Source organism: Pseudophryne corroboree, chromosome 6 (assembly GCF_028390025.1).
Source record: "Pseudophryne corroboree isolate aPseCor3 chromosome 6, aPseCor3.hap2, whole genome shotgun sequence".
Taxonomy (NCBI): domain Eukaryota; kingdom Metazoa; phylum Chordata; class Amphibia; order Anura; family Myobatrachidae; genus Pseudophryne; species Pseudophryne corroboree.
In genome coordinates, this window is record NC_086449.1 from 603,010,036 (window position 1) to 603,028,912 (window position 18,877).

Here is an 18,877-nt window from a genome sequence, read left to right on the forward strand (position 1 = left end):
GTATTTTGGCCAACTCTTCCATGCAGATCTTCTCTAGATCTGTCATGTTTTGGGGCTGTAGCCGGGCAACACAGACTTTCAACTCCCTCCACAGATTTTCTATTGGGTTGAGGTCTGGAGACTGGCTAGGCCACTCCAGGACCTTGAAATGCTTCTTACGTAGCCACTCAATAGTTGCCCGGGCGGTGTGTTTGGGGTCATTGTCATGCTGGAAGACCCAGCCATGTTCCATCCTCAATGCTCTTACTGAGGGAAGGTTTTTGCCCAAAATCTCACAATACATGGCCCCATTCATCCTCTCCTTAATACAGATCAGTCATCCTGTCCCCTTTGCATAAAAAGCAGCCCCAAAGCATAATGTTTCCACCCCCATGCTTCACAGTGGGTATGGTGTTCTTGGGATGCCATTCATCATTCTTCTCCCTCCAAACACGGCGAGTGGAGTTTATACCAAAATGTTCGATTATGCTCTCATCTGACCACATTACATTCTCCCAATCCTCCTCTGGATCATCCAGATAGTCACTGGCAAACTTTAGATGGGCCTGGACATGTGCTGGCTTAAGCAGGCGGACCTTTCGGGCGCTGCAGGATTTCAATCCATGACGACGTAGAGTGTTACTAATGGTAACCTTTGTGACTGTGGTCCCAGCTCTCTTGAGGTCATTGACCAGGTCCCCCCGTGTAGTTCTGGGCTGATTCCTCACGGTTCTCAAGATCATTGATACCCCCCGAGGTGAGATCTTGCATGGAGCCCCAGGTCCAGGGAGATTGTCAGTGATCTTGTATTTCTTCCATTTTTTTATAATTGCACCAACAGTTGATCTCTTCTCACCAAGCTGCTTGCCTATTGTCGAGTAGCTCATCCCAGCCTTGTGCAGCTCTACAATTTTGTACTTAGCATCCTTAGACAGCTCTCTGATCTTGCCCATGGTGGAGAGGTAGCAGTCTGATTGTTTGAGAGTGTGGACAGGTGTCTTTTATACAGATAACCAGTTCAAACAGGTGCCATTAATACAGGTAACGAGTGGAGGATAGAAGAGCTTCTCAAAGAAGAAGTAACAGGTCTGTGAGAGCCAGAAATCTTGCTGCTTGGTAGGTGTCCAAATATTTATTTTCCACAAGAATATACAAGTAAATAGTTTAAAAATCATACAATGTGATTTCCTGGTTTTTTTTTTTTTTTCAGATTCTGTCTCTCACAGTTGAAGTGTACCTATGATGGAAATTACAGACCTATATGTATTATTGGAGCAGAGCAAGATAGACATGTCGTGTTTGGTATTAAAGCAACCAGATTAATGTGTATATCAATTTGATGCCTGTTATTAAGTTGTAGCACATTGCTATGAGTAGTTATGATTAAATGTATGAAAGCTAAAGTCACTCTTATTAGAACAATGGACATTCCAAGCAGGTGGTGGACAGGAAACTCAGGCCAGCCTTTTTGATGTCTTCAAGGCTGAACCTGGTTTGCATATGAATTGACCAGTGACTCATCATGAATGAGAAAGTTCCCTCCCTTAGACTAGATGTGTGCACTCCCCCAAACTAGATAGCACATTGCTGATCAGACAAACAGGAGTTGCTGTTTTGTCCCAGACGATGGTAGAGACCAGTGCCTACATGATTTTACAGAGAGAGAGAGAGTGATATGGAGGGAAGACTTTATATGAGAAAGATATGGTGATGTATTTGCTGGCCTGTAACTGTATGTATTTGATTTAGTTTGTATTAACTGCTTACTGTATAAATTGTAACCATGTAACTATATGTATACTGTACATTGTGATATATTGAATACATATCTGTCACAACTGAGGGCCTGAGCTGACGGGAGGCAGCCTCAGTTGTAGGGGCTGAGATGTAACGGAACCTGGGAGGTTGTATCAGACCCCTAGACATGTAAGTAACATGTAGAATAACTGCCCGAAGGCGTGACCACGACAACCAGGATAAAAGTCAATGATGTTTATTATGACAAACTCCGTAACACAGCAGCAGTAAAAGGAAACATAAAAGTCAACAGAGGATAAATACTATTCCTGGGTACTACAGGGTGGCAAGGGCCACAGGCACTGGTAGTGTGAGACAGTTCTTATAATCTTCTAGTTGGAAAGTCCTTACCAGGCCTGACTGTAGCAATGGAGAGAACCCAGGATCGTACCAGCTGATGTTCCAGGAAAGGCTGGGCTGCTGAAGGTAAAACGGCTGCTGTGGATACTGGCTGGAACCAGACTGTTGTTGGTACGGAGTGGATACTGGCTGGAACCAGTTAAATAATAAACGAACTTGAGAGCGATGAAATAATAATGAAGTTTGGAGTTTGAGAGCGGTGAAATAATAATACCGGTGGAGAGTGGTAAACTGCAGAAAAGGACACCGGCCCTTTAAGAGAAGCTATACACTGCTGGAAGCTGGGCTGGAAGCAGGTGATTGTTTGAGAGCGGTGAAATAATAATACCGGTGGAGAGTGGTAAACTGCAGAAAGGACACCGGCCCTTTAAGAGAAGCTGTACACTGCTGGAAGCTGGGCTGGAAGCAGGTGATTGTTGTAGCTGGAAACAGGTGAGTCCAGAATGGATCGGGGAGTCAGGCTACACCGCAGATGGAATGCTGGTGCGGGTCTCTATAGCAGAAGTCTGGAGACAGGAGCTGGAACCTGGAAGACAACCACAGGAGAGAGACAAACTGGAACTAGGTTAGACAACCAAAGCACTGACGCCTTCCTTGCTCAGGCACAGCTTACTTATACCTGCAGCAAGGAAGGGGTTGGCTAGGCAATTATGCAAATCAACAATACAGACAGCAGATTGGTGGAAATGCTCAGATGACAAAATCCAAGATGGCTGCGCCCATGCAGACACTTGGAGGGAAGTTTGGTTTGTAATCCATGTGAGAATTGAAACAGTAATGGCGACGCCGGCCACAGGAGACAGGAGACGCCAGACTGACAAGCGCACATTTAACCACGCGGGCACAGCGGAGGCCGCGGCTGATGAAATCACCACTCTGACATTCTGCATGTGGAAACTCAGGAACAGCGGAATCCGGTCCTGGAACGCTGAGCCAGCCTTAGGAGGCATCTGAAGGGTAAGTAATGGCGTCCAGATACCCGGATCGTGACAGCACCCCCCCCTTTAGGAGTGGCCCCAGGACACTTCTTAGGCTTTAAAGGAAACTTTGTGTGGAAATTTCGGACCAAGGCAGGAGCATGGACGTCCAAGAGCGTTCTTCAGGACCATAGCCCTTCCAGTCAATGAGGTATTGTAACTGACCGTAACGGAAACGTGAGTCCAAAATCTTGGCCACCTCGTACTCGACTCCCCGTTGAGTCTGAACTTTGGGAGCTGGAGGAAGTGCGGAATGAAACCGATTCAGGATCAGCGGTTTCAACAAAGAAACATGAAATGTCCTGGGTATTTTCAAGAAGGATGGTAACTGTAACCTGTAGGCAACAGGATTGATGACTTGTTCAATCTTGAAGGGTCCGATGTAGCGAGGTGCAAATTTCATGCTGGGAACTCTCAACCTCAAATTCTTCGTGGACAGCCACACACGATCACCCACCTTGAGAGCAGGAACCGCTCTACGCTTCCTATCGGCAAACTTCTTATACCTGAATGAGGCTTTAAGCAGGGCTGCGCGGACGTTCCTCCAGTTATTTGAAAACTGACGCAAGGTGACATCCACTGCTGGAACAGAAGTTGCAGGAAGCGGTTGGAATTCTGGGACTTTAGGGTGGAATCCATAATTAATGAAGAATGGTGTAGAAGAAGATGAGGAATGGTATTGATTGTTGTGGCTGAACTCGGCCCAAGGAAGGAGTTGAACCCAGTCATCTTGAGAGGAAGACACATATATACGGAGGAAGGCCTCCAAGTCCTGATTCACCCTCTCGGTTTGACCATTGGTCTGAGGATGGTAAGCCGTGGAAAACTTTAACTTGACTTGGAGGGCTTGACACAAACTTCGCCAAAATTTGGCTACAAATTGTACTCCACGATCCGAGATGATCTCTTCAGGAAGCCCGTGAAGTCGGAAGATCTCTTGTATAAACACTTGAGCCAACTTGGAAGCTGACGGAAGACCGGTGAGAGGGATGAAATGTGCCATCTTGGTGAACCGGTCAACTACCACCCAGATGGTATTAAACTTGTTGCCGATAGGTAGATCGGAAACAAAGTCCATCGACAAATGGGTCCAAGGTCGACGGGGAACAGATAATGGAACCAGTTGCCCCGCATGCGACTGGCGGGAGACTTTGTGTTGGGCACACTTTGGGCAGGAGGCAATAAATTCCATAACGTCCTTCTTCAGAGTTGGCCACCAGTAGGACCTAGAAATAAATTCAAGGGTTTTCTGAATGCCTGTATGTCCAGCAAAACGGGAAGCATGGGCCCAATGCATGAGCTTCTTCCTTAGAACTGGCTTAACAAAACTTTTCCCTGGTGGAGGCGTAGAGTCCATCCCTACCGTGGAGAATGCCAACGGATTAATAATAGGATGCTTGTCTGCAGACTCGGACTCATTTTCTTGCTCCCATGAGCGGGAAAGGGCATCGGCCTTACGATTCTGAGAACCCGGACAGAACTGGAGTTTAAAGTCAAACCTAGAAAAGAAAAGTGCCCATCTGGCCTGACGAGGATTCAGACATTGTGCGCCTTTGAGATATAAAAGATTTTTGTGGTCGGTAAGTATGGTGATTGAGTGGGAAGCTCCCTCCAACAGGTATCTCCACTCCTCCAGAGCGAGCTTGATGGCTAGCAACTCCTGATCGCCAATGGCATAGTTGCGCTCAGCTGGGGAGAACTTCCGGGAGAAGAAACTGCAAGGTTGTAGATGTCCATCTTTGGCCCTCTGGGATAACACTGCTCCTACTCCAACGGAGGAGGCATCTACCTCTAAGATAAAAGGAGAGTCGTGTCGGGCTGTTTCAGAACTGGTGCAGAGATGAACCGTTGCTTCAGAAGGTGAAAGGCCTGTGTAGCTTCCTCGGACCACTTGGACGGATTAGCACCTTTCTTGGTTAATGCAGTGATAGGCGCCACGATGGTGGAAAAGTCTCGTATAAATTTTCTATAATAATTGGCGAACCCTAAGAACCTCTGGACCCCTTTGAGGCTTAAGGGTATAGGCCAATTCTGGATTGCTTGGAGTTTCTCAGGATCCATCTCTAGTCCGGAACCGGACACAATGTAACCTAGAAACGGAATGGTTTTAACTTCAAACACACACTTCTCCAATTTACAATAGAGGTGATTGACACGGAGACGGGAAAGAACCTCTTTTACCCAGAAACGATGATCTTCGAGATTATTAGCAAAGATGAGGATGTCGTCTAGATAAACCACGACATGGCGGTACAAGATGTCCCTGAAAATCTCATTCACGAAGTGCTGGAAGACTGCTGGAGCGTTGCTCAATCCGAAGGGCATGACGAGGTACTCATAATGTCCGTCACGGGTGTTAAAGGCGGTCTTCCACTCGTCACCCTCACGGATTCGGATGAGATTGTAGGCACCCCTCAAGTCCAGCTTTGTGAAAATAGTTGCACCACTAACTCTATCAAAGAGCTCGGTAATCAGGGGTAAAGGGTATCGGTTCTTGACGGTAATGTCGTTCAGACCTCTGTAATCGATGCACGGACGCAGACCACCGTCTTTCTTCTTAACGAAGAAGAAGCCTGCGCCGGCTGGAGAAGAAGATGGTCGGATGAAACCCTTCGCCAGGTTCTCTTTGATGTACTCTTCCATGGAGTGTGTCTCAGGCAGAGACAACGGATAAGTTCGGCCTCGCGGTGGAACCTTCCCTGGAATGAGGTCGATTGGGCAGTCCCATTCTCTATGAGGAGGAAGGATATCAGCAGAGGCTTTACTGAACACGTCCGTGAAGTCTTGATATGGAGGAGGCGGAACATCAGATGACCTGGGGAAGGAAGAACAAACAGGAAGAACTTTGGCTAAACAAGTCTCAGCACAGGAGGGACCCCATGCCAGTATTTGCGTAGTCGTCCAGTCAATTGATGGGTTGTGGAGACGGAGCCATGGAAGGCCTAAAACCACTGGATGTGTGGCTCTTGGAATCACTAAAAAAGAAATATACTCAGAATGAAGAACTCCCACTCTCAGACGAACTGGAAGAGTCCTTAAGGAAATGACTGCGTCAAAAATCTTGCTGCCATCCACGGCAGTCAAAGAGATGGACGAGGACAGTCTCTCGGTGGGTAGGGACCACCGTTTAACATAAGCTTCGGTGATGAAATTCCCAGCTGCTCCGGAATCAAGGAGGGCAATGACGTTCCTGTAACGTTGAGCAATTTGGAGCGACACTGGGAGGTTACAGTCATGAGGAGATGGAGAGGAGATCATTACTCCTAGCCGGCCCTCTCCTTGGCGAGCTAGGATCTGGAGTTTCCCGGACGTTTGGGACAGGCATTGATAGTGTGCGACGGAGCTGCACAGTAGAGACAGAGAGACTCAGAGAGACGTCTTCGGCGCTCAGCGGGAGATAGACGGGAACGACTAATTTGCATAGGCTCATCCTTGGATGGAGATGGTTGACGAGGAGGAGGAGCAGAAGATTTAGGAGTAGATGATCTTCCTCGCTCGGTTGCTCTCTCTCTGAAACGTAGATCAACCTTCGTGCAAAGAGAAATTAGCTCATCCAACTTAGAGGGCAAGTCTCTGGTAGCTAACTCATCCTTGATGCGTTCTGATAAGCCATGCCAGAATGCAGCATACAGGGCCTCGTCGTTCCATGCCAGTTCGGATGCCAGGATTTTAAACTGTATAAGATACTGTCCCACAGTACGTGTTCCCTGGCGTAAACGGAGAATCTCAGATGAAGCAGATGTTATCCGGCCTGGCTCGTCGAAGATGCGCCTGAATGTAGCTACAAAGTCAGTATAGGAGGATAGCAGGGGATCAGACTTCTCCCATAAAGGTGATGCCCAGTCAAGGGCTGAGCCACTGAGAAGGGAGATGATATAGGCAATTTTGGTACGGTCACTGAAGAAATTGCCAGGTAGAAGCTCAAAGTGGATTTCACATTGATTGAGAAATCCCCTGCAGAACCTTGGAGATCCATCAAATTTTGCTGGCGTTGGAAGATGAAGATGTGGACTGGAAATGGGTAAGGTGGGTGGGGTTACAGCTGGTGTCACTGTAGTGGACGCACCGGACGTGCCAGGTCCACGGAGGGTCATTTGAATCCCATCCAGCCGTGTAGAGAGATCCTGGAGACAGCGGATGATGTGGCCCTGTGCAGCCTCCTGATGTTCAAGTCGGGCTGCCAGTTCTTGCATCGGCCTGGCCGCTTGATCCTGGTCTCCGGCTGGATTCATTAGGTCAGTGCTTACTGTCACAACTGAGGGCCTGAGCTGACGGGAGGCAGCCTCAGTTGTAGGGGCTGAGATGTAACGGAACCTGGGAGGTTGTATCAGACCCCTAGACATGTAAGTAACATGTAGAATAACTGCCCGAAGGCGTGACCACGACAACCAGGATAAAAGTCAATGATGTTTATTATGACAAACTCCGTAACACAGCAGCAGTAAAAGGAAACATAAAAGTCAACAGAGGATAAATACTATTCCTGGGTACTACAGGGTGGCAAGGGCCACAGGCACTGGTAGTGTGAGACAGTTCTTATAATCTTCTAGTTGGAAAGTCCTTACCAGGCCTGACTGTAGCAATGGAGAGAACCCAGGATCGTACCAGCTGATGTTCCAGGAAAGGCTGGGCTGCTGAAGGTAAAACGGCTGCTGTGGATACTGGCTGGAACCAGACTGTTGTTGGTACGGAGTGGATACTGGCTGGAACCAGTTAAATAATAAACGAACTTGAGAGCGATGAAATAATAATGAAGTTTGGAGTTTGAGAGCGGTGAAATAATAATACCGGTGGAGAGTGGTAAACTGCAGAAAAGGACACCGGCCCTTTAAGAGAAGCTATACACTGCTGGAAGCTGGGCTGGAAGCAGGTGATTGTTTGAGAGCGGTGAAATAATAATACCGGTGGAGAGTGGTAAACTGCAGAAAGGACACCGGCCCTTTAAGAGAAGCTGTACACTGCTGGAAGCTGGGCTGGAAGCAGGTGATTGTTGTAGCTGGAAACAGGTGAGTCCAGAATGGATCGGGGAGTCAGGCTACACCGCAGATGGAATGCTGGTGCGGGTCTCTATAGCAGAAGTCTGGAGACAGGAGCTGGAACCTGGAAGACAACCACAGGAGAGAGACAAACTGGAACTAGGTTAGACAACCAAAGCACTGACGCCTTCCTTGCTCAGGCACAGCTTACTTATACCTGCAGCAAGGAAGGGGTTGGCTAGGCAATTATGCAAATCAACAATACAGACAGCAGATTGGTGGAAATGCTCAGATGACAAAATCCAAGATGGCTGCGCCCATGCAGACACTTGGAGGGAAGTTTGGTTTGTAATCCATGTGAGAATTGAAACAGTAATGGCGACGCCGGCCACAGGAGACAGGAGACGCCAGACTGACAAGCGCACATTTAACCACGCGGGCACAGCGGAGGCCGCGGCTGATGAAATCACCACTCTGACATTCTGCATGTGGAAACTCAGGAACAGCGGAATCCGGTCCTGGAACGCTGAGCCAGCCTTAGGAGGCATCTGAAGGGTAAGTAATGGCGTCCAGATACCCGGATCGTGACAATATCCTTTTAATAACAAATATATACATCAATGAGCTTTGGAACTCAGATAATGGGTGGGTGTATTGTTTTCTCTTAAGGGATGTAGTGTTTTGTGATGTACAGCTCACTTTTATCGTATATGGTACTAAGATGCGCCTGGCGTCCGCAGTACAAATTAGAGTGGGCATTTTAAATATTTGTTAGAAAGCAATTGGTATTCACAGATGAGGGCTGCGTCCGTGATATCAGTCTTAATGATGCACTGTACATTTTAAACGCAACGCTGTGGTCGATCAGCTAATGGTGGATGCATCATGACGCTGACAAATCATATCCGTGTGTTCTGTTGTGTTATCAGTAAGCCGCTGATATGAAATTCAAGTGACAATGTGTTTCTCATAATATTTAAGATGCTAAAGCGTATTTTTATTGTTGCAAAACAAAGTTCAAATAAGTCATATTGTGTTTGATTCAGATTGGATTGTTTATCTGTTAAGTAGATTTAAAAGTTGCTGCATAGCCTTGATATAGCTTTTTTTTTTTAAACTCAGGCCTAAAGTAACTTTGGTGCCAGTGTGGAGTGTGATTTCTTTGTGACAAAGGAACTGCATGGTCTGTTCTCCATTTTGGACTAACCACATGGCCTGTCCGTCATCTTGTGTAAACCTCATGGATGTGGAAGGGGGAGGAGCAGTGGCCATTTTAGGAAGGTCACTTTCTAAATAGCTGATTTTCAGTGTGCTCAGAACAATCAGTTTCCTTTGTCACATCCAACACCATTTATGAGTTACCAATGCATTTATTTAACCCATGCCATAGTCAATTACAAATAGTTTCAATTGAGCCTAATGAGAGTAAATGGTGAGATAAGTGATTTTTTTTCCCTTCTTGTCTGTGAAAAAGAAAAAAAAAAGAATAAAAAAGTTTTTTTGTTTTGTTTTTTTCTTCTTCCAAGAATTGTAGAGTCTGCTTAATAGGGAGTATAGCCATTGAAATGCAAATTAACCTGTGTAACTACTTTTTTTTAGTAGTGAACAGCAAATATCTTTGATACGCAAATTAGAGGCAGGGAAGCAGTAACGTGTCTCATAGCAGGCCAGTGAATGATACTTATATATAATATAATTATAATTAAGTGTATATTTATATCAGTGTATGTTCTGCAAGATAGCTATCCAATCTGAATCATATCATTTAAATTATAGATTATTGCAGTCATTATAGATCTGTGTGAAATCGGATACATTTGTTTGCTATACAGATAAATTTGAAATAAATGTATTTAAGGGAGTAATTATAAAGACATGAAATGAAGTTCTGGCCTGGTTGTTAAGGTTTATACAGAAAAAAAACTGGGTGTTGTGTTAAGTGAGCGAATATAGTTAGTATTGCTCACAATTATAGAGACTGTGTGGTTTGTTGAATTGCGGACGTACGATGTACACGTGGTATGGACAAAGTACAGGGTCGCACACGTGCCGTAAAGGACACGCTGGTCGCATGATTACGGAAGGTTGCGTAGGAGTGCGGACGCTAAGTACAAAACACACGATATTTGTTCAATTAAGGTGGAAGAGGTATCCTTCCCCACCTGTGGCTCAGGTGTTAGCAGCGAAGGAAATAAGGCGGCACTCCATGGACTTATGCAAAAAGGTTATTTGTATTTAAAACATAGTGACATCAAAATAGCATCAATTAAGGTGGGATAGTAGACATTTAATACAATAGCACATAACTATCCGATTTCAAAAGCAGGTTACTCTAAATTTAGTTTAAAAACTGTAAGCACCTCTGGAATAAAGCTGCTGACTTAGGAGAGTAAAACATTTCTGTACAGAAAAACCAGGTGTATTTGAGTGACTGAAAGTGGAGTGAGAGGATATGAACCCCGGAAATTCGGGTCCTGTGGGTACACCAAGTAAGAGGAGGCTTGGCGGCGTAAGGCGGCTGACTTACGTTAATAAATGTAAAGGTAATACGCAAATCGTGAGGTGATTTGTAGATGAGCGTGATATAGAATTGTGCATTGTGCAGAAGTATAGAAATTGTGAATTGAAGTTTAAAGGTTTTGTATTACGCTCCAGCTGAGGTTTCGCAGCTTGTGATTCGATTCCAGTGGTCGTAGGGTGGATAGGTAACAAGTACCTATACGCTGTGCGATTGGACCGCATGTTTGTGGGTGCTATACATAGTGCAACTTGATACCCCTTTTATGAGCTTTTGCGTAAAATCGCTGTATCATTAGTGCTGTGTAGAGCATACGCAAGCGTGATTTGTGTAAGTCAAAAAGGGACGTTTTCGCTGGTCTCTCTCAGGAAAATCTTCAACAGCGGATATTCGCTGGAATAGATAAGTTACTACTAAAACTTCCAGTGAATAGAAGCTAGTTAGGGCCTCACTGGATACACGGTGGTCACTATTGGAGTGAGTCGTGGTACGTCAGCGGAGAAGGAGCGAGTGAAAGCGTTAGGTGTCTTTCACCGTCTATTTGAGGTGTGCATTGGGGATTGCGTTTATTGGCAAAAAGTCTGCGATGGGATCCAAATGCACAAGCAGTGGGCGTTTGGTAGCTAGGGTTCAGGCAGAAGAGTTGGGACCGAGAAGGTCAGAATTGCGGCCGAGAGGGTCAGCAAGGTATATTATGTGTGAAAAATATGGTTCACACACGGAGGCTTTTTGCAATGAGTGGGTACGTATGACTGCGGAAGATAGGGCCCCATTCCCAAAGATGGGTAGCTTTGAATCAGAGGTGTTACAGAAGATTAAAATATGTCTGATTAAATTCAGAAAACAAAGGGTCAGACATACAAATTGTTTAAACCTGTGGCAGCAAGAGGGGTTGGTGAGTTTGATCCTAAGGTATTGCAGGTGGTATGTCTAACCAAAGTCATATAAGACAAGAATGGAAATATAAGAACTGTTTGAACTTGTAGCAACAATAAACAAGTAGGAAGAAAAAGAGAAAGCAAGTACACCGCCATATGTAGATGTGGAAGCAGTTACGGCCAGCATACAAACTATAGAAAATAATAAAAATATGAAAAATATGACTGTAACCTATATATGTACTAATGAATGTTGAAGTTTTATTTAGGAGGAGAAGGCGACCTGATTGGTTTCAGCCATTTCTCATGCACTCAGAGGAGTATCCAACCGGTAAAAGAAGAGCAGTAGCCTGTGGGGGAAGTGGCTGAGACCAGTGGAACTGGTAAGTATGGTATCATTCGTTTACATATATAGTAAAACCCAAAAATAAAATAATAATCAAGAAAGTAACATCAGAAATGGAGAAAAACCTGTCCGCACATTAGTATTTGCCAGTAGGAAAGCGGGCAGAGACAGGGTAACCCCCGGGTATTTCTTTTAGTTACCATATAAGAAGTATTCATTCCTAGTAATGCACCTAGTCAAGATGAGCTCGGAAATGTTTGTTGGACCATGTACAGACCCTTAATACGGGATGAGAAGGATTGAATGAATACTTCGCATGACCTAGAAGCTTGTTAATTATTTTATTTTTTTTGTCTTTTGCAGTAATAGAAAACTCTCCATCTGGATAAGATCACTTGTAAACACTAATTCGGCAAATGGGAGGTGGCTGTCTCTGTGCTAATGGACAGGCTCAATAAGGCATTGAGGGTCAGGGTGCAGACTTCTTTGCCAAATTGGAAAGGGGTCACAGTAGCTAATCTTAGAGAGTGCGCTATTGAACATCACAAGAATAGTGCTAGTCGCAGAGAACAACAGGTGGAGAGTTTGAGGACGGTAAGTATACAGGCACATACAGGAAAGACCCACCAATCCAAACCCCAGATCCCTAATGGTAAGTCAAGGTCAGTAATATGTTACACTTGTAGGAAGGAAGGGCATTTTGCCAGAGATTGTAGGAGTAGTAGGACACATAGTCAATATAGACCCCCTAGACAGAAAATACAAGCCACATTATTAAACACATAGACGGAACCAAGGGACATATAGTAAGGAATCATAAGCCATATAGAAAACACAGATTCGGCTAATGGGAAGAACAAAATAAATGCAACATTACCCTTTGACAAAACTTGCTGGGGTTAAGATGGGGCCTCTAAACTTTTGCTTCTTTTTCCTAGCAGAAATGGCCCCTGATTAACTTAACAGGAGCTTTGTTAGATATGATATACATATACTGTGCTCCCGCTCAGGAAGTAAAAAGTATGTTAGACACCCACGAAGACTAATGTCACATTACACTGTTCTAGTTGCATGTCCATCACAGGTAGAGGAAATTATCTCACAGATACCGGGTTCCCTATGAACTTAGGATGGACAGGACACTGGATTGATGGCTTGGATAGTCCCAATAGCAATACAACAAACACAGAATTTTTTTTTAAGGGGAGTAGACCAAGTAGAGAATCACTTCCCCGTAGTGCCCAATCCAGTTGTCATTTTAGTAAAATCTTCTCCACCTCTACAAACTCATCTGTCACCAACCTCTATTCTGTTTCTCCACAGTTTCCTCTTCATCTTTTGCGATCACACAGGGTGGTACAATACATGGACCCGATTACAGTTCAAACACTACATGCCTAATTGGTCCTTCAGAGTTCTGCCCGAACCCAGTATATCTCACCAGCACAATAACACCAGTATTACTGCAGTGTGCCTTGTCATGCACAAAGGGTGGAGGAAAAATAAGAATACTGGTGAAGGGAAAATTTGTATAGACACTGATATGCCTGTTTGTGAATGGCAAACCTGACATTTTTCTTTTTTCATTTTCTCCTTCTTTCTCTCCTTTAGAGATGTTATTTTTTTTTTTGAGTAATGCTCATGATACTCTACATTGCAAACGCACAACGACTTCGTACAGTTAACACCCTTTAGGAATTATTGTTATGTATTGGTGTGCACTGATGTTTTCTCAAACTGGGTAGAGGCATTTCCTGCCACCACGGATGTTGCTGTGTTTACCGCAAAGAAAAATTGCGCAGAAATTTGTGTGTAGATAATAGTGATGAGCGGGTTCGGTTCCTCGGAATCCGAACCCCCCCGAACTTCACCCTTTTTATACGGGTCCGAGGCATACTCGGATTCTCCCGTATGGCTCGGTTAACCCGAGCGCGCCCGAACGTCATCATCCCGCTGTCGGATTCTCGCGAGATTCGGATTCTATATAGGGAGCCGCGCGTCGCCGCCATTTTTCACTCGTGCATTGGAAATGATAGTGAGAGGACGTGGCTGGCGTCCTCTCACTTTGTTTCAGGGGGCTGCAGTGCAAATATCTTTATTCTGGGGACCAGCAGTATTATAGGAGGAGTACAGTGCAGAGTTTTGCTGACCAGCGACCACCAGTATTATACGTTGTCTGCCTGAAAAATGCTCCATATCTGTGCTCAGTGTGCTGCATATATCTGTGCTCACACTGCTTTATTGTGGGGACTGGGGACCAGCAGTATTATATAGGAGGAGTACAGTGCAGAGTTTTGCTGACCAGTGACCACCAGTATACGTTGTCTGCCTGATAAACGCTCCATATCTGTGCCCAGTGTGCTGCATATATCTGTGCTCACACTGCTTTATTGTGGGGACTGGGGACCAGCAGTAACTATTATATAGGAGGAGTACAGTGCAGAGTTTTGCTGACCAATGACCACCAGTATTATACGTTGTCTGCCTGAAAAACGCTCCATATCTGTGCTCAGTGTGCTGCATATATCTGTGCTCACACTGCTTTATTGTGGGGACTGGGGACCAGCAGTATTATATAGGAGGAGTACAATGCAGAGTTTTGCTGACCAGTGACCACCAGTATACGTTGTCTGCCTGATAAACGCTCCATATCTATGCCCAGTGTGCTGCATATATCTGTGCTCACACTGCTTTATTGTGGGGACTGGGGACCAGCAGTAACTATTATATAGGAGGAGTACAGTGCAGAGTTTTGCTGACCAGTGACCACCAGTATTATACGTTCTCTGCCTGAAAAACGCTCCATATCTGTGCTCAGTGTGCTGCATATATCTGTGCTCACACTGCTTTATTGTGGGGACTGGGGACCAGCAGTATTATATAGGAGGAGTACAGTGCAGAGTTTTGCTGACCAGTGACCACCAGTATTATACGTTCTCTGCCTGCAAAACGCTCCATATCTGTGCTCAGTGTGCTGCATATATCTGTGCTCACACTGCTTTATTGTGGGGACTGGGGACCAGCAGTATTATATAGGAGGAGTACAGTGCAGAGTTTTGCTGACCAGTGACCACAGGTATTATACATTCTCTGCCTGAAAAACGCTCCATATCTGTGCTCAGTGTGCTGCATATATCTGTGCTCACACTGCTTTATTGTGGGGACTGGGGACCAGCAGTATTATATAGGAGGAGTACAGTGCAGAGTTTTGCTGACCAGTGACCACCAGTATTATACGTTCTCTGCCTGAAAAACGCTCCATATCTGTGCTGCATTGTAGTATATAGTAGGAGTACAGTGCATAATTTTGCTGACCACCAGTATATAATATATAGGAGTACGGTACAGAAGGCCACTGAACTACCTACCTCTGTGTCATCAAGTATACTATCCATCCATACCTGTGGTGCATTTCAGTTTTGCACAGTTTGCTGACCACCAGTATATAATATATAGCAGTACCGTACAGTAGGCCACTGCTCTACCTACCTCTGTGTCGTCAAGTATACTATCCATCCATACCTGTGGTGCATTTCAGTTTTGCACAGTTTGCTGACCACCAGTATATAATATATAGCAGTACGGTACAGTAGGCCACTGCTCTACCTACCTCTGTGTCGTCAAGTATACTATCCATCCATACCTGTGGTGCATTTCAGTTTTGCACAGTTTGCTGACCACCAGTATATAATATATAGCAGTACGGTACAGTAGGCCACTGCTCTACCTACCTCTGTGTCGTCAAGTATACTATCCATCCATACCTGTGGTGCATTTCAGTTTTGCACAGTTTGCTGACCACCAGTATATAATATATAGCAGTACGGTACAGTAGGCCACTGCTCTACCTCCCTCTGTGTCATCAAGTATACTATCCATCCATACCTGTGGTGCATTTCAGTTGTGCGCAGTATATATAGTAGTAGGCCATTGCTATTGATACTGGCATATAATTCCACACATTAAAAAATGGAGAACAAAAATGTGGAGGGTAAAATAGGGAAAGATCAAGATCCACTTCCACCTCGTGCTGAAGCTGCTGCCACTAGTCATGGCCGAGACGATGAAATGCCATCAACGTCGTCTGCCAAGGCCGATGCCCAATGTCATAGTAGAGAGCATGTAAAATCAAAAAAACAAAAGTTCAGTAAAATGACCCAAAAATCTAAAATTAAAAGCGTCTGAGGAGAAGCGTAAACTTGCCAATATGCCATTTACGACACGGAGTGGCAAGGAACGGCTGAGGCCCTGGCCTATGTTCATGGCTAGTGGTTCAGCTTCACATGAGTATGGAAGCACTCATCCTCTCGCTAAAAAAATGAAAAGACTTAAGCTGGCAAAAGCACAGCAAAGAACTGTGCGTTCTTCTAAATCACAAATCCCCAAGGAGAGTCCAATTGTGTCGGCTGCGATGCCTGACCTTCCCAACACTGGACGGGAAGAGGTGGCGCATTCCACCATTTGCACGCCCCCTGCAAGTGCTGGAAGGAGCACCCGCAGTCCAGTTCCTTATAGTCAAATTGAAGATGTCACTGTTGAAGTACACCAGGATGAGGATATGGGTGTTGCTGGCCCTGAGGAGGAAATTGACAAGGAGGATTCTGATGGTGAGGTGGTTTGTCTAAGTCAGGCACCCGGGGAGACACCTGTTGTCCGTGGGACGAATATGGCCATTGACATGCCTGGTCAAATTACAAAAAAAAATCACCTCTTCGGTGTGGAATTATTTTAACACAAATGCGGACAACAGGTGTCAAGCCGTGTGTTGCCTTTGTCAAGCTGTAATAAGTAGGGGTAAGGACGTTAACCACCTCGGAACATCCTCCCTTATACGTCACCTGCAGCGCATTCATCATAAGTCAGTGACAAGTTCAAAAACTTTGGATGACAGCGGAAGCAGTCCACTGACCACTAAATCCCTTCCTCTTGTAACCAAGGTCCTGCAAACCACACCACCAACTCCCTCAGTGTCAATTTCCTCCTTACACAGGAAAGCCAATAGTCCTGCAGGCCATGTCACTGGCAAGTCTAACGAGTCCTCTCCTGCCTGGGATTCCTCCGATGCATCCTTGAGTGTAACGCCTACTGCTGCTGGCGCTGCTGTTATTGCTGCTGGGAGTCGATCGTCATCCCAGAGGGGAAGTCGGAAGACCACTTGTACTACTTCCAGTAAGCAATTGACTGTCCAACAGTCTTTTGCGAGGAAGATGAAATATCACAGCAGTCATCCTGCTGCAAAGCGGATAACTCAGGCCTTGGCAGCCTGGGCGGTGAGAAACGTGTTTCCGTTATCCACCGTTAATTCACAGGCAACTACAGACTTCATTGAGGTACTGTGTCCCCGGTACCAAATACCATCTAGGTTCCATTTCTCTAGGCAGGCGATACCGAAAATGTACACAGACCTCAGAAAAAGAGTCACCAGTGTCCTAAAAAATGCAGTTGTACCCAATGTCCACTTAACCACGGACATGTGGACAAGTGGAGCAGGGCAGACTCAGGACTATATGACTGTGACAGCCCACTGGGTAGATGTATTGCCTCCCGCAGCAAGAACAGCAGCGGAGGCACCAGTAGCAGCATCTCGCAAACGCCAACTCGTTCCTAGGCAGGCTACGCTTTGTATCACCGCTTTCCAGAAGAGGCACACAGCTGACAACCTCTTACGGAAACTGAGGAACATCATCGCAGAATGGCTTACCCCAAATGGACTCTCCTGGGGATTTGTGACATCGGACAACGCCAGCAATATTGTGCGTGCATTACATCTGGGCAAATTCCAGCACGTCCCATGTTTTGCACATACATTGAATTTGGTGGTGCAGAATTATTTAAAAAACGACAGGGGCGTGCAAGAGATGCTGTCGGTGGCCCGAAGAATTGCGGGCCACTTTCGGCATTCAGCCACCGCCTGCCGAAGACTGGAGCACCAGCAAACAGTCCTGAACCTGCCCTGTCATCATCTGAAGCAAGAGGTGGTAACGAGGTGGAATTCAACCCTCTATATGCTTCAGAGGATGGAGGAGCAGCAAAAGGCCATTCAAGCCTATACATCTGCCTACGATATAGGCAAAGGAGGGGGAATGCACCTGACTCAAGCGCAGTGGAGAATGATTTCAACGTTGTGCAAGGTTCTGCAACCCTTTGAACTTGCCACACGTGAAGTCAGTTCAGACACTGCCAGCCTGAGTCAGGTCATTCCCCTCATCAGGCTTTTGCAGAAGAAGCTGGAGACATTGAAGGAGGAGCTAAAACAGAGCGATTTCGCTAGGCATGTGGGACCTGTGGATGGAGCCCTTAATTCGCTTAACCAGGATTCACGGGTGGTCAATCTGTTGAAATCAGAGCACTACATTTTGGCCACCGTGCTCGATCCTAGATTTAAAACCTATGTTGTATCTCTCTTTCCGGCAGACACAAGTCTGCAGAGGTTCAAAGACCTGCTGGTGAGAAAATTGTCAAGTCAAGCGGAATGTGACCCGTCAACAGCTGCTCCTTCAGATTCTCCCGCAACTGGGGGTGCAAGGAAAAGGTTAAGAATTCCGAGCCCACCCGCTGGCGGTGATGCAGGGCAGTCTGGCTGCGAGTGCTGACATCTGGTCCGGACTGAAGGACCTGCCAACGATTACTGTCACTGCATATGATTCTCTCACCATTGAAAGAATGGTGGAGGATTATATGAGTGACCGCATCCAAGTAGGCACGTCAGACAGTCCGTACGTATACTGGCAGGAAAAAGAGTCAATTTGGAGGCCCTTGCAGAAACTGGCTTTATTTTACCTAAGTTGCCCCCCCTCCAGTGTGTACTCCGAAAGAGTGTTTAGTGCAGCCGCTCACCTTGTCAGCAATCGGCGTACGAGGTTACTTCCAGAAAATGTGGAGAAGATGATGTTCATCAAAATGAATTATAATCAATTCCTCCGTGGAGACATTCACCAGCAATTGCCTCCAGAAAGTACACAGGGACCTGAGATGGTGGATTCCAGTGGGGACGAATTAATAATCTGTGAGGAGGGGGATGTACACAGTGAAAGGGGTGAGGAATC